General features: G+C 45.0%; 1 long non-coding RNA gene across 1 annotated transcript; it reads right to left on the bottom strand.

The window, feature by feature from the left end:
• Nucleotides 1-149: 149 nt before the first annotated feature.
• On the bottom strand, nucleotides 150-21,148 carry LOC138292420 (uncharacterized). Its single transcript, XR_011202680.1, has 3 exons — nucleotides 20,583-21,148; nucleotides 5,743-5,897; nucleotides 150-448 (listed from the first exon to the last, which is right to left on the bottom strand). It is a non-coding gene; the product is annotated as an uncharacterized lncRNA (long non-coding RNA).
• Between the last annotated feature and the right edge of the window lie 1,922 nt (nucleotides 21,149-23,070).

Raw genomic sequence — 23,070 nt, forward strand, 5'->3', positions numbered from 1 at the left:
TTATGACGGAAAGTCTTAATTTTATTAAAGACACTGAGGCGAATATTATGCGTTCTTTTCTTACTTTATTTCAAATAGCAGCAGTCAAGAAACTACAACTCCCAAGAGGGTTAGTAACAGACTAACCAATGGGAGTAAAACAAGAACTAATGATGGACCAATCAGGTGAGGCCATAACCATAGAGTGTACACTTGACTGCAAGCAGCCCTCTTTTCTTGAACGAGCAAGTCAAAGAGAATCATAAAACAAAGGGTAAATGAGTCCCACAATCACGAAAGCCAAGGAAACGGAACAAACTTCTTGAACCACAGCAATAAACCGGGAGTACAATGGTAAAGGAAGATGATCTTGAGAGGGTTGTGATGACACATCTCGTGGGTTCTTCTTGAAAGATGCGATGATGGCGCCAGCAGCGTTATCCGGAAGCTGGAGGTAATGCAGGAGTCGCTGGGAGGGAAAGAGAAAGTACATATTAAAAAGTACAGTGGTGGGATAATATTCGCCTCCGTGTCGTTAATAAAATTAAGACTTTCCGTCATAAATTACTAGGAAAATCTACATTTTATGACAAGACCGGAGGCTCTATTATGCGAGTTTAAAGCTTATCAATAACTACTGAAGAAGCAGTTCTAACAGGTTTACAATAGAAAGTTTTGAAAACATTATCATTAGACCAATCTGCCGACCTGAGAATGTCCTCCAAACTAGATCCCAAAGCGAACGCTTTAGAGGCCATGGCCCCCCTGGAGGAGTGGGCTCCAAAAACAGAAGTGTCAATTCCCGCTAGGGACATAATCAATTTGACCCAACGAGCCAGGGTTGCGGAAGTCACCGGATTGTGAGGTTTGCGAAAGGAAATCAACAGTTGGTTAGAGGAGGACGTTCTCAGGTTAAAAGTTCTTTTTTCGTATTCTTTTAAACAAAGACCCACACATAATTTTGGTTTATCGGGGAAAAAGGGATAGAACACCGAATGTAAAGTAGTTTTGGTGCGTTTGGCAATGTGAAATAAAACACCTGATGGTAGAAACTGGCGGGCAGAGACATCTAGGGACTTAACATCGGAAACTCTTTTGATAGAAATTAGGCATAGGAGCATAGTGAGTTTGGGAGACAGCATTTTTAAGGAAAGACTCGGATTGTCTGGCCAAGAAAGTAGAAGATTCAGAACCACTGAAACATCCCAAACATGGGAGTATTTGGCAGTAGGAGGTTTTGAGAGTTTGACTCCTTTTAAAAGGTGACAAATTAAGGGATGGATCCCAATAGGTTTGCCATCGATATTAGAATGGTTCATAGAAATAGCGGATCTGTAAAGATTGATTGTACGATATGATTTACCCAGACCCGCCTGGGCCGCTAAGAAATTAATAATTAGGTTTAAATCTGCTGAAAAGGGATCAGCACATTTTCCCACACACCAGCTTGACCAAAGAGACCAAGCTGATCTGTAGGCTCGCCTTGTGCCAGGCGCCCATGCATTGTTGATAAGCTCTGAAGCTTCTGACGAAATAGGGAAGGACCGCTGGGTAGGCCGGAAATGTGCCAGGCTGATAGAACTAACGATTTGTTGAGAATCAGATTGTGGGGCCGTCCGAGAGGGTCTAGGAGGAGAGACGGAAATGAGGGGAGTAAGAATGGAAAATCTGCTGTGAGTTCAAGGAGGGGTGGAAACCAAACTTGAGATTGCCAAAAGGGGACTATCAGGACAAGTGACGTCATTTGACGCCTGACTTGATTTAATACTCTGTTGATTAGAATAAAAGAAGGGAAAGCATAATTGAGGGTGTTGGACCAATCCTGTAGAAAGGCGTCTGTAGCTAAGGCCAACGGATCCGGACGCCAACTGAAGAAACGAGGAAGTTGAGAGTTGAGTCTGGATGCAAAGAGATCCACCTGAAAGGGGCCCCATTTCCTTTCTATTTGGCGAAAGACAGAGTGGTGTAATTTCCAATCGCTGGAATCTGAGATATGTCGGGAATGCCAGTCTGCATTGGAGATCAGAGAGCCTGGGAGATACTCGGCAAGAAGGGAAAATTTGTGGGACAGACAAAACTCCCAGAGGCTCTTGGCCAGAAGAGCAAGGGGTCTGGACCTGGTGCCTCCCAGATGGTTTATGTAACGAACTGCGGATATGTTGTCCATGCGGAGCAGAATGGAGCAACTTGCTCGGTTTTTCGTAAAACTTCTGATCGCAAAGGAGCCTGCAAGAAGCTCTAAACAATTTATGTGCAATCTGGACTCCTCTGCGGACCATATACCGCCAGTCGATATCGAACCACAACGGGCGCCCCAACCCGTGAGACTTGCATCTGATTCTAACACAAGATCGGGCACAGAGGGGAAGATGGATCTGCCGTTCCAAGCCTCTCAATGGGATATCCACCATTGGATTTCGAGTTGAGATTCTTGGTCTAGAGACACGAGGTCGGAGAAAGCCAAACCTCGACGAAGATGTAGAATCTTGAGGCGCTGAAGGGCACGGTAATGAAGTGGTCCTGGGAAGATGGCCTGGATGGAAGAAGAAAGAAGGCCGACGACTCTTGCTAGAGATCTGAGGGAAATAGAGTCTTTTTGGAGAGTTAAAACCAACTCTCTTTTGATTGCGGAAACCTTGGCCCGGGGAAGAAACAGAGATGCTGAAACCGAATCTATGTGGAAGCCCAGAAACTCTATTTGTTGTGAAGGAACCACCACAGATTTTTCGTGATTTATGAGGAAACCGAGCTCTGCTAGGAGAGTAGATGTTATCTGCAGCTGAGACAGAAGAGAGGATTTGCTTTGATGCATAATTAGAATATCGTCGAGGTAGATAATGAGTCTGAAGCCCAGAGATCGAAGGTAGGATACAACCGGTTTTAAGAGCTTCGTGAAACACCACGGAGCCGACGAAAGGCCGAAAGGAAGGGAGGAAAAGTGATACGTTTTTGAATTCCAAAGAAATTGCAAATATTTTCTGTGAGAAGGATGGATCGGGATGGTCAGGTATGCACCTTGAAGGTCTAGTCTGACTAGCCAATCGCCTTGGAGTAAAATATCCCTGAGATGGATAATAGTCTCCATCTTGAAGTGTCGATAGACGACGAACTGGTTGAAGGATTTTAGATTGATTACTGGTCTTAGTTTTTTGTTCTTTTTGTGGACGAGAAAAATAGAGCTGATGAAACCGGAAGAGTCCGGGATGCAACTTTGGATGGCATCTTTTTCTAGCAAGGATTGGATTTCCGAAGAAATTAGAGATGACATTTCGAGAGAGAACCTTGGAAGGAGAGGGGAACCTGATTGGTAAGGAGGAGAGAGAAGTTCGATGCGATAACCCTGGATAGTGGAAAGCACCCATGGATCTGAAGAAATTGACTTCCACTTTTGAAGGAAGAATCGAAGGCGACCTCCCACGGGAGGGCCAGAACGTTGGCTTACCTGGGGTATTGGCCGATCTGGAGATGCGCTGGCCGCGATTGCGGAAACCCCTTGATCTTTGAGGGTAGAAGTGGGGTTTAAACTCTTGGTTGTAGTAATAGGAGGGGTTGGAATATCCTCTGGAGCCTTGGTTTCTATATTGGCGGCCGGTAAAGCGACTCCTACCTCTACCGGCCCGGGAAAAAACACGCTGGTTGAAAACCTTCTTCAGAGATTGTTGGGCTTTGTCGATAGACGAAAACGTGGAGACGAAACGACTAAGATCCTTGATGAACGAGTCTCCGAAGAGTTTACCATCGGCCTGAATGCCGGGATCTCTGGTAGCCAGATTAGCCAGCTTAGGGTCCATTCGGAGAAGGAGACCCTTACGTCTCTCGTGGATGATGGCAGAGTTAGCATTGCCCAAAAGACAAAAAGCTCTTTGGGTCCAAAGAGAAAGGTCCAAAGGGTCGATAGGAGAATCCTCCAATCTAGCCGACTCGGCTAAGTCAAGTATTCTTGCTAGAGGGCCGACCACGTCGAGGAGTTTGTCTTGGCACGTGGTCCAAGCTTTGTCTACCCCTTTACGGGGATCTTTTCCATATTTTGTAAAGAATGTGATGAGGGACTCATCAATGGCTGGGGTCACCGTAATGTTAGAGTCCAAAGACGGTCTAGGGCATTCAGATTTGAGTTTGGAGCGTGTCTGTTTGTCTAAAGGAAGGCGCAGACGGGAAGAAATGTATTCAGCTACGTGATCCAAAGGAAACCACTCCGTGGAATTGGGGTGATGAATGAGGGACGGGTCAAACATGGGAACACCTTCCGCGTCAACAACACTGGTAGAGGGGTCACTAGAGGCAAATTTGATACGTTTGGTGGGAGGAGAAGAAGGGGAAAACGTATCATCAGGATTATCTGACAAAGATAATTCGTCCATGCCCTCTTCATCCGTGTCCAAAACCTTTGCAATAACAATCTTTTTTGGCGCTGGAGTATGTTTCGATTTTGATTTACATTTTGCATGTGAGGTCGGCTTTTTGGTAGAGTTCCCCTCCTTAGAAGGAGGCCTGGGAGGAACCAAGTCCTCAGTCTGGTGTGAGGCAAGCTCACTCTCTGTATGTGCGCCTTTTGTTATTTTAAAAGAAGAACTTATTTTGCGTTTTCTGCCTTCCCCCGCAGAATGGGCCATAGGTTTGGACATCATGGACATTACTGAACTCTCAATGTTCTTAGACATTGTAACCATAGATGCCTTTAAGGCATTTTTCACTGAGGATTGTATAAATTTGTTTAAATCCTGTTTAAAGGATTCGTCATTTTCCTCAGAATCAGAGCTGAGAGATGAAATATCAGGGTTCATAGTGATTTGCTAAAAGTGACAATGACTGAGCAAAATTAGTTGGAAATAGCTGAAAAAATGCCTCGAGAAAACGAGGGAAGCAAGGGGTTAATGAAAGAGCAACACGCTCTCTGGAGTTTGCAAAGCTCCTCCCTTGGGGCGGGACCGTGAGGGAGGGCCAGAGAATTCAGTCGACGCGTCGGGAGAAAGGAGACCGGACTGCCCGGGAATTGGCACGGAGCTGGCGTTCGGCTAGAGCTACTTCGACCACCGTCGAGCGCACAGTAAACCGGAATGCCTCATCTGTCAGACGCGCGTAGCAGAATGCGCTGACAGAACGAGGCGAACAGGCCAGAAGAACGTGCGACGGTTAGCGCGCGCGCTGCAGAGAAACAACGGTAACTCGAAGGAGCGAGGGGGGGGGGGGGTCGGGGAAAAGGATTAAATGTTACGAAGCCGCCGAGAAGGAGACGCTATGCCTATACGGAAAACTATCATTTAAATAAAACGATATTCTTACTGGAATGATAAAATAGACAAATAAATAGACGGAAGACCAAAAGGGTGTACTTATCTTGACTGCGAGCAGCAAGAAAAGAGGGCTGCTTGCAGTCAAGTGTACACTCTATGGTTATGGCCTCACCTGATTGGTCCATCATTAGATCTTGTTTTACTCCCATTGGTTAGTCTGTTACTAACCCTCTTGGGAGTTGTAGTTTCTTGACTGCTGCTGTTTGAAATAAAGTAAGAAAAGAACGCATAATAGAGCCTCCGGTCTTGTCATAAAATTGCAGGGTGTAGATAATCATGGTATGACGCCTGCTGTTACCACTCTAGGACTCCTCCAAACCAGTATCTGTTGGCTATGACGTACTGGGATTATCACCTTGACATTGCTCTGACCCAGAAAGAGCCACAATAGATACTGCTTACCGTCCGCACCACGCTGTGCTTTGTCAGGGCCAAGATAGGTCAGAGTTTGCAGCTCCGCCCCACTCACCTCTGTACACTAACCAGGCCAGTGTGCTTCTGCCAGTTCCATCAGCTGTGAACGCCAGTAGGGGCCCCTCACGCTTGAGAGCCATGCTTTTCCCCAACGAGACCAGACCACATTCCCTCGCACCACTGTGCTTCAGGCTGCACGCATAGGCCTGCCTTTAAAATGAATAAGTCGTTTGTAAAAAAAAAAACACATTTGCAAAAACTTAGGCCTAGTTTGAACGGCCCTTTATATGCAACATATTCGAACATTTCACACTTTCTTTATCCAACACTGTAAGTTAACTGAATTAAATTTTAGGAATAGCACAAAGACACAAGAAATAAACTATCAGGTGTGTTTACTTTAAATATGAAAAAGCAGTGCCTGTACCTCTGCAAGGACACAACAAAATAGAAAGAAACAACACAAAGAGAATTTAAATATATTTTTAATTCATTTTCTCAGAACCTGTATACCCAATGACAAGGGCGTCATTATTGTTGCAACCTTTGGGTACAAGGGACTATCTCTATTTACATTTTTAAAAGACTTACTGAAGCACACACGGTGAACCAGTATGAAAACATTGATAAGCTCTAAGCAACGTTTTAAATAACTTTTGTTATGCAGTGTGTTATCTTTGATATCACAAAAGATATTTCGTGCATAAGCTGCTTTGACTGAAGATTTAACAGAGAACAGTAGAGCCACCTGCTCAGATTTAGTATGTGTAAGTTAGTGCTTTGTAATTTAGTGCAGTTGCTGTGATAAGAATCATTAGTCAAAAAGGATAAGGCCAAGCGTTTATTTTTTGATCGTTCATTAAAAGAAAATGACAATTTTTATGTTGACCTGCAAAACCGAATTGTGACAGTGTTCCCAAATATGTCTTGAGGTGGAGGAACGCATAAATCAGGAAGTCCTTATTTGTAAAAGTCAGTTTCTTGTGTAGAAACACAAGCAAAAGCGGCTATACAAAGAGCCCATGACTAAAAGTGGTTTTCATGTGGCCGGAGAATGAAATGGTTTCTGGGTGGTTACATATCATGGGTTAGGCTTCATCAATTTTAAAAGTTTGCTCTAATACCCTACACGCTAAATAATTTGAATGAGTTGACAGACTCTTGATTGCCCAGAATGTCAGCTGAAGTGAATAGGATTTCTATGTAAATGAAAAAGTATAGACATTCCAATCTCAGAGAGACACGTTTGCTTTTATTTTCAGACTTCAGAATAAAGTGTATCGCAGTATCAGAATCTGAAGTTGCAAATCCAAAAAGCAGTAAGGAGAAATAGAGTATCCATAATCAATAATTCCATTTTACAACCAGTAAATATGTATAGTCCAGTAGAAGGCGTTTTGCCGAAACGCGTTGACAGACATCTCATTCGGGACTCTGAATTACCTATATAAGCTATATAAATAAATTCATTAACTAAATACGAGCGCTTTGGACTCAATTGACTTCGACACTTGGGAGATACGTGATGGGATCGGTGCAGCCGTCAGATGGCTATCAGTCCATCTGTTGAAGAAATAATATATATATATATATACACACACACACACACACACACACACACACACGTACATGTATATTACCTAGTGGCGGTCCCCACTAGGTAGTTATAGTTAGGATCTAGTTTCTATATAAAAAGCGTTTTTTTAATTGCCTATATCTTTGGCGCCGCTTCACGAATCGTCACTAAACTTTCCCCCAAAATTTGCCATTCCCGTCAGCTGCTGCCTGGAAAGTTTCAGGGTGATGTGTCTAGGGGGGCTGAGAAAAAAGGGGGTTCCCACAACATGTTTTCTCCATTCATTTTTCCATAGGGATTTAGAACAGAGATAGTGCAAAAACGACTGGACAGAATTACAACAAATTTGGCAGGAAGGTATATACTGGTCTAGAAAGAGTGCGTGTTTTGGTGCAATTCCGTTCAGTAGTTTGGGAGAAATTAAGGGGAAAACAAATTTGTATATCGAAGGATGGAAAGGATTCGCAACCCCTAACGATCTTGTGCTGAGATCTGATTGGCTGATAACACTTCAACAGCTTCTGTTGTTGAAGTGTTATCTGCCATCTTGCGACTCGGCTTCAGCCGAGTCCCAAAATAAAAGTTTAAAAAATAAAAAAAAAGAGGCCAGGGTACGAACACCCTGACCCCTTAGCTCTGGTGGTGGGGTCGCAAAGTGACACCCCCCACCGGGCTATAAAGCATATTTCTAAAATTTTGAGAGCATAGAGGTGGATCCACAAATCTGTTCATAATTTTTTTTTGCTTAAACGAAGCGCAGTCTCCTGCGATTTGTTAGTTTAATGTCCCCAGGTTAGACAAGTCCTGAGGCCTTTAAAAAAAAAAAAAAAAAAAAAAAAAAAAAAAAAAAAAGAGCACCTCCCCAAGGCTTATGTTTTTGGATGTAGGGGTACCTGTGGCTGCTGCGGGTCCACCCCCCTGGGGCAACACTCTAGTTGGAGCGGGGGGCAGAGTGCCGCCACACCCAGGGAAAAATGTATTTTATTTGCAGGGGCCACGCGGCCACCCCCACTGCCCTGGGGAACCCCCCCAGGAAACATGTTTAAAAAAATGAAGGGGGTCCCTATGGGACACCCGCTTCCCAGGGACCACCAACCCCGGGGCAAAACTGAATTAATTTATGGGGGACCGTGCGGTTCCCCTGCACTCCGGGGATTACCACACCCCAAGGCTACACTGGTTTCTGAGGGGGGGGCACGTGGCCCCCTCCCTCCCACCCCTCTGTCCCGGGGCCCACCACCCTCCCCCAGGATATCTTCTCATTGGAGGGGGGGGCGCGTGCCCCCGCCTCAGGGAGCCACTGATGGCCCTGGGAACTGCCACCCCCTCAGGGCTGGCTCCTGCTATATCTAGGGGGTGCCAACCCCCTCAGGGCATAACTGTTCGCTGTAGCTTGGTTGCAGTGCTACAGCTGCAGCCAAGCCACAGCAAACACTTTGTGACAGCAGGACCTTTAAAGCAGATCCCGCTGTCAAACCGCAGAGCATTAATCTCTGTCCCCTGCACGCATGCAGGGGACAGAGATGAAATGCTTCAGCAAGCACAGAGCTGCTGTCGAAGCAGCTCAGTGGTTGCTGAAGCATTGGCACTGCAAGGGAAGCCTTAAGGCTGCCCCTGCAGTGCCAGGTAGCCCACGTTTTATTAATTATTTTTTTTTAATTATATATTGATATAAGGAGGGACCGCGAGAGAGCCCTTAAGAGCTCCCTCACGTTCCTAGATAGCTCATAAAGGGCATTTTATTAATAAAAATATTTTTATTACAAAAAAAACAAACAAAAAACAAAGAGGGACTGCAGGGGAGCCCTTAAGGGTTCCCTCGCGGTCCCAGATAGCCCATAAAGGGCTAAAAAAATGTTTTTAAAAACCTGTAGCTCAATGTGAAGGTCGCAGATGGGGGTTCAAATCCAGCTGGACTCACTACTTTAATAATAATAATAAAAAAAAAAATATATATATATATATATATATATATATATATAAAAAAACAAATAAATGTTTTATTTTTAACTGGATACAAATATCTAATTCTAAGTATATCAGACATCAAAGCCTAAAAAACTGTATTCCTCTCCCTTTCACTTTCTTTCTCTGTCTTTTTTTCAATTAATTCTCCCACTCACACACCCAGACACTTATGCACCCACTCAGACACTCACGCACCCACTCAGACACTCACACACCTACTCACAGACCCACTGACACCCTGATGCACCCACTCACAGACACACGCACATACTGACGCACACACTAAAACATGGATGGATGCACTCTCACAGCCAGATAGACACTGACAGCCACTCTTGCCCCCAGATACAGCCTCTCACACCTATTCTCACACCCAAAGAGGCCACAGACAACTTTCGCAGTGCATGCGCAAATCACCATGAACAGCATTGGGTTGGTTGGTTAGGGCGTTGGCGGCAGGGACTGGCTGCAGGCCAACCCCTGTGGGCAACCTCTACTGTGCATGGGAGAATGCACAGTAGGGGGTTGGCCTCAGGGTCTGGCAACCTTAGAAATTCAACAGTTAGAGTTACTTCAAATAACTATAACTCGTGCCCTAAGGTAACTATGACTCGTGCCCCCCATGCAGTTTTTTCATCAAAAACTTTACAGCAAACATTGAGATTATCAATGATGTATGAAAGATGGCATGAGTGCTGTAATTTGTGGGGTAATTAGCAGTGCAGTGCATGGGGATGGGGCAAGTTATAGTTACCTTATGGGACGAGTTATAGTTTCTTGGGATAACTCTAATTATAACAGGCAAAATGCTTTGGTTTGGCATGTTTAAAATTTGGGCGTAACTGTAACGTCCTTATTCTCTTTGTTTTTTTAGGTGAACGTCTATGTTTCTTTTAATTCTATTTCCTAACTATAGCGTCCCTCTAACCTTTGATTTTTTTCAGTGAGTTTCTGTTTTTTTTTAAAAACTTAAATTGATTTTCACATCCACCCAACCACTGCAGCAACCCCTATACCTACCTGGCTGTGTGCAGCGGGGGTTAACCGCAGGGCCTGGCCTGTGGCGGGTCCCTGTGATCAACACCCCTAACCACCCAACCCCATGCTGGGCAGAGCCTTTGGCCATGCATAGCAGTAGCTGGCCGCAGGTCTGCATGCCCCCCACCCCAGGGGCCTGGCCTTCTAAAATGTATGTTTTAGGGGACCGCATGGACCCACTCCCAAGGCTGATCTCACCCAGGGGACCCCTTCCCCTGTGGTGAGGCCTAATTTTTATTTTTCGGGGGGGGTGGGGGAGCTGCATGGTCCCCCTCACCACCCCATAGCCAAGGCCCGGCCATGTGACCTGGGTGCCCTCCAGGGCACCCAGTGACAATGTTGGGGACTGCGGGGGGAGCCTGGAGGCACCTGCGTGTCCCAGCCGGCTCACGCCTCCTGTGGGAGCCGACATCGCTGTAACAGAGAGGGAGCTGCTAATGCAGCTCCCTCTCTGTGAGAGCAATGCTCCCTCTATTTCCCTACCTGCATCTCCGCGGGCAGGGAAACAGAGGAAACCACTGTTCGCATGACGTGAGAGCTGTTTGACAGCTCTCACTTCATGTGAGCGGAGTGTTTGCTGTGACTTGGTGGGAGCTGTCAGCTCCCACCAAGTCACAGCAAACAGCTATGTCCCAGAGATGAGCACCTTGGGACAAAGCAGGAACCGGCCCAGGAGGTGGAGGTCCCCAGGGCCATTATTGGCTACACACGGTGGACCGCATGGTACCCCTCCACAGAGCATTTCCCCAGGGAGGTGGTGGTCCCCGGGGTTCCGAAACGGATCCCCTTCACTCTTTTTGATTAGTGCGCTGGGGAGGTGGTGGTCCCCAGGGCACACTGTATTTAATTGAACCCCAGGGAGGTAGCGGTCCCGAGGCTGCTAGGTGGCCATCTCGCACTGTTTTTGATTGGTGACCCGGGGAGGTGGCATTCCCCGGGGCTGCAGGGGAGCTGAGCTGCCCCATGCATGGATAATTTCAATACCTCCCGGACCTGGCCCTCACACAAACAAGTGCGGAAGCCTGAGCTTGTTTTCCTTTTTTTTTTTTTTTTTTTTTTTTTAACATCCACCGAAAATTTTAAAAAATGCTTTTTGGCTCTTAGCACCAGAGCTAAGGGGTCAGTGTGTCCCTACACTGACCCCTTTTGTTTTTTTTCCACATATTTCTGTGGGACTCGGCTGAAACAGAGTCCCAAGATGGCTGCCAACACTTCCTTGTTGAAGTGTTGGCAGCCAATCAGATTCCAGCATGAGATCGGGAGGGTTCGCAAAGCCTTCACGTCTCTTTATATATAATTTAGATTTTCTTCAACTTCTCTAAAACTACTGAACAGATTTACAGCAAATAACAAAAAAGGGTGCTTTCTGAACCAAGAGCTACCTTTCTGTTAAATTTGGTGTAATTCCGTCCAGTGGTTCGGGCGCTATCACTTTTCAAACTCCCTATGGAAAAATGCACGGGGAAAGAGCGTTTGCCCCCCCCCCCTCTTCTCAGCCCCTGCTTGACGGATCACTCCGAAACGTTTTAGACAAAATAAAAAATGCTTTTTCTTGTCAAAGTTTTAATCCAGGCGTCAACCTCACGATATTCCAATTTACAGTCCTGATCTCACGGAGTCCCCCGTTTGGACTTAAAGACTCCATAGAAATTGTGTTTGTCGCAGGAATTACAGAGGCTGAGCCAGTTGATTCGCTCTGGGTAACCTCGAGAGTTACTGTTGACAGTTCCCTAACTGCATTACCAGACTCCTCTGTTGTGAAGTACCGTAGTCAATCCTGTTCCTATACACCTGAAAGAACTGAATACCTATTATTGTTAACAAAAGTGAATTCCCCCCCTCCCTTCGCATAAGCCTTAGTGCTTGCTGCGTGCACTGTGTTTTGGGGATCCCCCCCTCCTCCAGTCAGCAACCACTTGTGTGTTTCTAAAGTTTACAATGAAAAGGTCACCCTCCAGTTCGTTGGGGCCAGGTCTCGCCCAGTCAACTCCACAAGCAAATAAGATGTCCCCAAACACCCACAGACTATTACTGATATGTTTATTTTGCCAGTAGGTCGCTTTATTCATCAACAGTTGCGCACTCGGAGGTATTGTAGATAACCTAAGTAAGTTAGCTAAAATCAATACATAAAGCAGGCTACTGGGGCAAATAGAAAACGGAGATATTCTTCTCCTAATCGAGTTTGCTGCAAGAGTTGCAGGAGGGGGAGAACCAGCTAAACATGTCTGAGAATCCGGAGATAGAGAGGACAACCTGTTGGTGGTTGCATATGAATGGGTCCTAGCTCACACAGACGCTCTGCTTGCATGTTTAGGTGTCGCATTCAATTTTGGGACCTCAACTATTTTGCTCGTGTTGGACTGCTCCTCAAAGTTAGCAGATGGAGCCATGGCTAGCACTCCGGGCTGAAAGACATCAGATGCCGCAGGTTTATTGGTGCGTACCATGATTTAATTTTCTCCAGAAGGGCAAAAATCGGTTGGAGACAGGACCCGTGGGTGGCTGTTAAATGCTCAGTGATCCAAGAAATCAGGTCAGACTTGAATTGCTCCATGGCAGTATTGTTAAGGTGATAAAAAGTGGTTGCATTTGCAACAAAGGTACGTCTCCTGGGACTAGAGCTTTTCTTTCGCTGCAGGAGCTGAAACCATTAGTGGTGAGGGGTGATAAGAACCAAAGTGATGCTTGCCTCAAGGGCAGGTTCAAGCATGTCAGCCCCTTCAGTAGCAGATGTATTCTGGATGGATATCAGTTGTGACTAGCGACCTGGTACAGCCGACTTACAGGACAACTAGAAGCTGATAATTACGTGAGGGGAAAGTCAGTAGTTGAAGAAAGTCGCCGCTCAGCCATCTGAATGTCTTTATTATTGACCCCCACTACCCGAGCAAAAACTCCCCTCAGAGTCATGTTACCAGAGGGAGCATCGCATCCTCTTTTTTGGGGGGGTGGTCCCAATTTGCGTTTATCCATAGTTGCTAAGCTTCGTCAAAATACCTTTTTGAAATCTCACTCAAAATAAAGGACTGATGGAAAGATAGGTGCTTTCATCAGTACAAGGATAGCATGGGTGGGCCTGTGAGATGGCTGACTGGGTGTGCTAACTCGGAGCTCCCGGCCCAAATGAATAATCATACGGCATCCTTCCACCTTCCGAGGTCTGAGAGCACTGCATTCATTCCCAATTTGAAGGCGACTCACACCTGCTGGGTGGTGTGACCCCTGAGGCCGCGATCAGTGGCCGGACAGCAGATCGGGGCACTGTAGCTTGGATCACTGCGAGCATGGCCTGGGTGGCCCGGGTTGCATTGCAGACACAGATCCACCGCCAGCTCTGATATCGGCCGTGACTGAGTGCCGCCAAATTTGAGAACGGAAGCCAGGGGACACAGGAATGCGGTGCTTGGATCACACCCTGCCCCCCTCAACAGCCAAGAGAGCTTTGCGCCACAGACGTTCGCCTTCCTGCCGCTGGCCACGAGCACCCCCAAAAAAGCTGGGGCGGTGTTCTCTTGCCTGCCCACTCTCTAGGATTCAGCCCTGGGCCCTCTGGACCTGGACAGAAGAAACAGCACCAGCTCCCTTGCTGGGAACAGAGAGTGATGGGCGATTGACTTTGTCTTGTCTGCAACGCCTTCGTGGGGGATGGTGCCTCCATGCCCCACCCCGGAGGCTGAATTTAGTGTCTGGACTAGGACTACCATGAGCGTCCCTGGGGGGAGACTGCCCCCACCCCACCCCAGACAATTTGGGACCCAGTCTGCACAGGAGACACTGGAAAAAGAGGTCCTGCCACTTTCTCCCATGCTGGACTTTGGCCTCTCCTCACTAAGTTGTGACTAGAGGTGAGCAATCCTGCCTGAAGGCAAAGAACATCAAGGCTCTCATTACGACTTCGGCAGTCTTTTTCAAAGACCGCCAAAGCCGCGGACGCTAACGTACTGCCAGTGCTGGCGGTATGTTTGGCGCCCTATTATGACTTTTCCAATGGGCCAGCGAACGGAAACACCCCAGTAGTGGTGCGACAGGGCAGGGCCCTGGATGTGGGGAACCAGAGGCAGGAGAGGGAGAAGGCCAGGGTATTCGTGGAGGCAGTTACCTCGGGGATGTCTGCAGACAACGGCTACAAGGTGGCTAAGGACATACCAGATTTGGACGGCAAATGACCCCCCCCTTCTGTTTAGCCAGCGACTAATCAACTGTATTCTACCTTGTTAAGCTGGAATTTGTCCAGCCTGCTTGGAGGGGACCTTCAAGGGCCTCTCGCCTCACTGTGCTTCAAATGGGTGGGGGGAGCAGGAGAAGATGGACATTGTATGGACTGCCTGGGAAGCTGCATTGGTATATGTGTCTGTTCTATTGTGGGGGTGCCAGTTCCTTCAGATGAGCGAAGGACACTCGGAGGCGAGTTGACTGTCTGCGGGTGGGGGCACTGGCACTGGCACTGTGGCCTTGCCTCCCCACTTTGTTTCTTCATCTATCTGTCTTTCCCTACGACTGACCTCTGTTTCTTCCTTTTCTCCATTTCATTCTTGTCTGACTTTGAGAGGGAGTGGGTGCCTTCTTTCTGCCTTATCTCACTTTGTAGTAGTTAACACACTAGTTGGGTGTTCTGAGGGTTGCGGGTGGGCAAGAGGCCTCTCTTGCCTTACATACCAGTAGTTGTCCAGTTGACATGCCTTCCTACACTCATTGGGGTGGCAGGAGGTGGTGAAGGGGATAAGTAAAGTGCCAACATGGCATACAAGGGGTGATTCCGTTAGTTTTGGTTTATTTGGTAGGGAGGACACGTGCGGACACACTACACCTACCACAATGATAACCAGGGCCTTTAGTGTGGTTCAGTTGCCCCCATACGACGCAGGATGAGATGTCAGATGCCCTACGTCAGTCTATAATGTCTTGGAATGTCAATAGGTTAGGCAGCGAGGTGGAACATGGCTTGATCAAACGCTATATACAATGCCTGCGGCCGGCCATTGTCCTGCTTCAGCAGACACATGTGATGGGGACCCAGTGTCCTTTCCTGGACAGAGGGGCATACATGGTACTGGTGCATGTGGGGTACACCTCTGGCTTGAGGGCGGTGAAGATACTGGTTAAGAAAAAAAAAAAAAACATTCCTGGTTACTAGGATGTGGATAGTCAGAGCAGGAAATATGTGGGAGTCCAGGGTCATTGGGGCAGGACGTCAATCACACTGATCAGTGTTTGTGCACCTCTCGACTTCAGCAGCCAGTCCTGGACCGGGTGGCAGCCATACTCCTAGAAGCTGACTCAGCCATTCAAATCGCAGGTGGGGATTTCAATGATGTCATGCTCCCGAATCTTGATTGATTGAACATAGTGGTTGCCCCCGTGGGAGTCACAGACTTGGGTAGATTTGCACAGTCACTGAGTCTCTGCGATCTGTTGAGGAGACAACATCCCAGTAGCAAGGGACTAATCTTGCTTCTCAGGGGGCCATAAGGTTTCCTCTCAACCAGATTACCTTTTTGTACCGGAAGAGGAGGCAAGCGAGCTCCACCATGCGAAATACCTCGCCTGAGATCTGTCGGATCACTCCCCCCTCTGGGTTATGATAGAGGGCCATGGCCACCCCCAGGGAGTGAGCTGGTGGCTGAACACATGGGGGGAGCTGAGGGACCAGCGGGTTAGTGAACTATCTCCAGATCGACTCAGAGCTTTATTGCCAGGAAAATAAGGAGTTAGTGATGTCGGCAGTGGTCCTGTGGGAGGCCTATGAGACAGAACTCACAGACAGGGTACAGATCATCCTGGCCCCCAAAAAGCAAAGGGAAGTGGCAGAGCTAGAGAGCCTGGAGAGTTGGATTCAGACCTTTCAGGGCTCACTGGGAGCTCGAACTGAGCCTCAGGCCTTACATTCTTTTGAGATACTCTGGAAAGAATACAGATACTTGGCCACAGGGGAAGTCTGCCTTAGGGCTGTAAGGCCTGCCAGAGGGGTGTCTTACCCATAGTGTATGCAGGGTATGGTGGACAGGGCACACAGGCAGTGTGCCATGTCAAGTTAGTGTTTTAGGCTTGCACCAGGACACCCAGCCTGCAATGGCAGTGCTGGGTGTATGTGGATGCATGGCCCTAGAGGGTGGCAGAATCAGTGCTGCTGCCCTTAGGGGCCTACCCTTGATACCCCGTGACCTGGGTACCTAACTGCCTTTTACTAGGGACTTATAGTGGTAGTATTGGTGTATCTAATTGTGCCAATGCATCACAACACTTCCAGAGAAAGAGCTCTGGCCCAGGGAACCTGGTTAGCAGGGGCCCTAGGCTTTACAATGTCTAGGCTATATCATACAGCAGGAAAAAAAGTGGCGGCTAACCATGTCAAAAAGGGCCTTTTCTTACACTTCTCAATTTATTTTTATTGTATTTTGGCATTTGTTTTCCCTTATCTTTGATTTGTCTTTATCTAATCTTTCAAGTAATCTCATGGTTCTTTATGTGTTGCTTCCCTTCTAGGAATATAACCCTACCTACTTTCGGAATACTTGACTTAAAGGGCTTTTGCTAAGAAAACTGAACACTTTTTTCAAAGAGATATTCTTTTCAGTGGAGTTTGACACCTCATAGTTCCATTACCTCCCACAAATGCATTACCAACATTCTAGCAAACGCATCAACAATGCAAGCTTTCAACGAGTCACTAGGCTCATTTTTTAAATTAATACTGCAATTGTTTTCGCTTCAACATTTGTAGTAAGACCACAAACTCTTCAATGAAAACCACATGGGAAAAACTGGTTTGTTCAGATGTAGCAATTCATACGAAAACCTGAATACTAAGCTTTGAAACTTTACCCTCATACATCTCATCACTAGCTATTAATGTCCTGAACAACTTGCGACATGTAAGATCTGCTACATCAGACGCTGTCATATTAAAATTGGAATTGCTTGTACAGAAGCTAATTGGGGAGAAAGGGAAGTAAGGATATAGATGGTATATGTGGAAGCTGCAACGGATAATGTGGTGTGTACAGTATGTGGTCTTGCTCAGGGATGAGTCACACATAAGCTTGGCTGTGTGATAAGTGTATAATGACTTGCAGACTGGAACCCTTACATGAGTATGCTGAAGTTCTTACTAGCTTAGATGCAAGTCTGTAAGGTGGTTCGGGGAATCAATGGGCCTGTTGTACACAACTGTGTTTGGACCGAATGTCATCTGATGCATTGTAGCAGGTCGACTCAAGATTTCATCTACCCAATACTCAACATATGATACTTACCACTTGACTTTGTTTATTAAAAGTAAAAGCAGATCTTGCAGCATTTAGAAGGAGTACTGTACTGAAATAAGTTAAAAATATGTTCTAAATCAGGATGTACAAAGAATTCTGGTTTTGTGTCTCTCATCAAAGCAAGTCAGCGTTTTTGCTATTACATGTATGTTGTGAACCCACTTCCTTTTTAGGGTCGAGCCTGCGTTGCATGCGCTTGCGCATGCGTATCGCAGCGAGACTCTTTAGTGTTCAGAAAAGGGCTCGGAGCCCTGCCAACTTCACGTCAGTGTTTTTTATTGGTTCGTGGGCTTGCTTAATAAAATCTGCTTGCTTTCATTAGTCGAAGGCACGCATACGTCATGCCTTTTCCGGTGGCTAGCCCTCCTCGAGCGCAGAGACCAAGTACAGAAAACATGCGAGGCTCGCTGTTTTCGATCGGGCTCGTGGACTTCTTTTTCTCTAATTTACGAGCGCGATCTCGCTTGGCAGAAGTCGAGCGCTTTACATAGTTAATTTTTTTTCGGGTTACGTACATAAATGCACTTTTGCCCGATAGGTGAAAAGTCGGGTTAGGAGTTTACAACGCGATCAGCTCTAACATGAGCAAACGCGAGACCCGTTGCATTGTAAATGCTTGTTTAATTTTTGTTCGTTGGCTCAGGCCCAGGTGCTGCATTTCTTGGCTCAGTTAACGAACCTCCAAACACCTAGCTTGCCTGCCCATCTTCTCAGATGCTGTAAACATAATTTGTGTTATTTGCCGTCTTACTATTAGCAAGAACAATTCAGTCAACGTTTTAGATGTAAATATTAAGAGTTACCTACATTTTTTTGCGTTTCTTTCATTGGTAAGGTGATTGCTGTAAAAAGCCACAGCGTAAATGTCTCAACAATCAGCTGAGCACATTTTATTTTCAACTTGCCAGTCTGAAATAAAAGCTAACTTCTAGACTTTAAGGGGTGTTTCAACTGTCTATTTACTATTATTTTGCCAACGAGACCTAAGATAAATGGGTCAGTATTGCTGTCAACGTGTTAATGGGTTGTTACATTAAATACTAGCATTCTGTTTAATCATTTTAAGTTAAAGAAAATGTAACCCTTCCTTCCCCTGTGCTTAACAATTCAAACCGAAATTATTTCAAACCAAACAACATATAGGATAGTTTTTTAATGCTAGGTAAATGAAAAGACCAACTCAAGAAAATTAATACCACTTTCCATATGCATGTTCCACAATACAGATAGGTTACCAGGGTTACACTAATTTCAATATTACAAAAAGGCACTAATATAATTTTCTTTTCTTAATTATACAGGACTAAGCTGCATCAATGTGAGCTAAGCTGCATTTAACATAATGTATGTATCTTAATGCAAAGAATAAAATCGTTTCATATGTGATAGTTGACATACTTAAGCACCTACACAAAAAAATCCTCAACGTTAACATTGATAACTTTCACATTCCACTACACAAAAGTGACCGGCATTGCTAAAATTGCATTGAAAAATCATTTTTTGTTTTAGGACATAACAACAATAGCTAAAATACAAATCCTAAACGCAACAATATTTAAATTAATACTCTAATACTAACGGAACATCAACATGTCAACAATTTGACAATCCATTATAAAAAAATACTTTACACTTATTAAAGGAAAATGTTCTATTACAACTGTACCCCTACCGTTTTTACACCAGTTATTGATGAGATTAAACAATTATTTTATTTTTTATGTTAATATCTTTGTGCGTAGTTTTAGTAATTCATAAGAATGTTGTTTTGTCGCAGAGCCTAACCTTTGTGCTTTCAATATTTTGGTGCCAAACTAATGAATCAATGCGAAAAAGAGCATAAGTAGGCAAGACACACTTCAAGTACTCTGGGCTTGTGTATTAACCCAATGTGCATTAGTACCGGATTAAAAGTTATTCATTCAATGTACATACATTTTACAAGTGTTCTATTAAGAGCTGGTTTCTGCTAATCCAAGAATAAAGCTAAGTACTATGCAATCAGAAAAAGGAGTTCACAGTTTCTTATTTTCAAACTGCGTGTGTATTTTTTTACCATGAAAATATGTTTCTACAGTTAAAGCCAATTCATTTTTAGAACACAAAGAAAGAGATAGTTCAGGATAGAAGGCAGCCATTACAAGATTCCTACACATTTTACATTGCTTGCTTTATGGTCTGAGATCTTAAAGTGTCTTCTTAAGAGACATTCAACTGTTCAGCTGGGCTGTTACTTAATAGGAAGAGGTGTTTCCATATGCAACACTATATGAATATGGCATAAACTGGTCACCCGCGACTGTACTGAAAGATAGCTGTCTTGAGCAGAATTATAAAGGCACAATTTGTATTACAAAAAGTGTGTATGTGTTTTTAGGCAAACAGACCTATTGCTAACAAGATACATCTATTGGACTGTGACTGCGCTCCTCAAACAGCAGCTTACTTTCAGACAGCCTACTTTGGCTACCGGCATCATACTTTGTTATACACATCCTGGCTCAATCTGCTGGATTATTCGATTTCTCATCTAATGCTATTGGCTGTTTGACTATCCTGATCAAATCTGTAATCAAATAATATACAACGAGTTACAACAGCCCTGTTTTCGCAACGGAAGTGTTCAATGTGCTAAGCATAAGTATACATTGAGGAATATGGTAAAGCATGAATTAAAAGGAAAACACTTTTTTTTTAATTTCTTCCTTATGCAATATTTTTCTGGAAAATAAAATAACAATTTTGATTTAATAACAAAAAAACCATAACAGCATACAGTTCCTATACAGTTCTTTTTTTACATAAATACTTTTTACCAAGGCGAGGTCTAAAGATGTGGATGGTCATTAAAAAGTCTGCTCTTAACACAAATTTCATAACACTCTCTTCACTGATACCGTACATTCTGCTATTCCTTCCTCTGTTTCGATTCGAACGACTGACTTTGAACAGATCTGTGCTTTAAAATGAGACAAGTGCATAAACTATTGAATAAGGGTTATTCGAGATGGTAAAGTAGCAAAATGTATCAAAAATATTTACCCAACCAAGCACCACAGTTTTTCAACAAGCCGCATCATAACACGCTAATACGAGCTGGCTCCAGATTGCCTCACGGTGATGCCCATCCTGTCATATGGAAAGCACTGAAACACGGCGCCCTCTCTATGAATAAGCAAGAACTGAACTACGGCACAAACCTCCTTTGTAACTGGAACGTTGCACCCACTCTATTAATAACTAATTCACAAAGACTGGCACAAGATCACAGTTTGAAGTATTACGGAATGGCATCTGCTCATATAATACCCAGAAAGTAGCTGGGTACAATCACTCTTTTTTATTAAGACCTGCAGTCTGGAACCAGATCCAATAATAACCAAAGTCTGAAAGTTAGCGCAAACCCCTTCCTTAAACCGCTGCACCCTGGCACCCGTTCCATTAATCAAGTACCGAAAGATGGCATCAGCGCTATTAAGCATGTATTAACGTCTGGCACTGACTCTATTACCAAACAGCCAACCACAGCACCACCAATATTAATAAAAATAATTATCGATCCTTCAGTCCGCTAGCAACACGGATTGACTATAAACTCAGCCTAATGTCCGTTGTTGAGCTTGTGTCCTTAATGTTAGCACTTCCGGGTCATTTCACAACCAATCCCACAGCTGAGAGTATTCTGGGCGGTGTCGAAGAAGGTGATACAGTGAATGTGTAAAGCGACGTGTGATTGGAGCATTTCCGCCGTCCCAGCCAGCCCCCGTGTGTCGCACAAAGCTCCGGAGTGCTGATTGGCTGTGGAGTTTGCATGGGGCTCCCTTCCAAAATAGGGCTGTCCTACGGCAGGAGAGGGGGTGTCGCCTTATTTAGGGAGGGAGGAGCTCGATGGAATGTTGTGGAGGTGTGTTAGTTATGGTCCGGGTGGTGAGAGCCTGTTGTCGCTTACTGTCATCTAGGTTTTGTGGGGCGGAACGAATGCCGCTGGGCGGAGCCCGTGTGATCGGATTGAGTGGTTGTGAAGGCCTGACCGTTTTAACGACCGAGAGCTAAAAGTAAACACCGCTGGCCGGGTAGGCTCCTGGGGGTACTGTCCACGTTCGTAGGACCTGGACCAGGCCAGCAGCTGTCACTTAGCTTCCAGCGGGGCCCGGTATTCTGTTATATGAAACACGTGGCTCGTATTAAAAAGCCCGTCTCTAATTTCCTTATTACCGGGGACTTGGGAATTCCCTAGCCGCCTTTAACAAATAAATAACTGACTAGCTGCTCAATTTACAATAATGTGTTGCAGTTGATTTCTGATACAATGCCTGGCAAGAGCAAGCGTTCTAGAGGACAGGCTGGACACTGAGCGCACTCAAAGCTGCAATTTAAACAAAATATAAACTAAACATGGCTTTTCGTTTTTCTCGCTCAGCCGCGGTAAGCAGAAAAACATTTATAGCAGCGTTTATATTTTTTAACGCTTCATCCAATTACAGGAAAAATAGAACCTGTATGCATGCTTCTATGCATTTTGACCTACATCCTTTTAATTTGTCTTTTATTAAACTGATTACAATGTCTAACTGCTTTTTAATGTGTTGAATTTTGTAATAGATAATTGTGTGCATCATGTTTACAAACATCCTGTCCTTTTAATATGAAGGCATTTAAGTCGCTTGTGGGCGGGGTTATAGTATAACCAAGTATTGTAAGAAATAAACTGCCCCTTACTGTACAGCATAAGGATACTGCAACTCACCTCAGAGTTCTGACCTCATAAAGGAACTCGGCTGTAGGCTTCAATATGTATGGGCCCGGAACACTGCTGTGCCTTGCAATATGCTTATAATGTATAGCAAGAGTACGTTAACCCTTACATTGTGTGTCAATGGTACAGTTTGCACTTCACCGCTAAAATGACTGCCCTATGATATAACAGGCAGAATGTCACATTTTTGTGACATGACTGAGAATACAGGTCTATTCCTCTTCCACAGGTCACTTTCTGCAATATGCCAGTTCATGGGTTACATTCTACAGGGCAGCCATACACAAGTTACATTCTGCATTGCTCTCGTATACCTGCAGGGCTTCCTGCAGTAATTCTAAAGGAGTGTGCCTGCACTGGTGAACAGCACGTATTTACATTTCTTGTCTTTACAATTTTTGTAATACAAGGGCACATTTTTACATGAAAGGGAAAACTTGCAGATCTTTGTCTGCCCTGTTTCCTTTTCTTGACAATACATTTAATTTTATAATCAAAACCTAGGAAAGCAGTGATAGTATTTAATTATATTTCGACAACTGAAAAAATATAGTCTTTATTCTTTTAATTTTGATTGGGAGTTTTCCGTGAGTTTTAATAAGAAAGAATCTTGTGAACAGTGCACGTCTAGTCCTGCACATCGGTAGAGGGTGTTAAATGAAGACGGGGAAGGGAAAAGAGAATGACAGTGAGTACATTTAAGATTGTTTAACAAAAAAAAACAGTGCAGCACACAAATCCTTGGCTTTGCCGAAATTCAAAGTTAGTTCTATC

Source organism: Pleurodeles waltl, chromosome 4_2 (genome assembly GCF_031143425.1).
Source record: "Pleurodeles waltl isolate 20211129_DDA chromosome 4_2, aPleWal1.hap1.20221129, whole genome shotgun sequence".
In the NCBI taxonomy this organism is placed as follows: Eukaryota; Metazoa; Chordata; class Amphibia; order Caudata; family Salamandridae; genus Pleurodeles; species Pleurodeles waltl.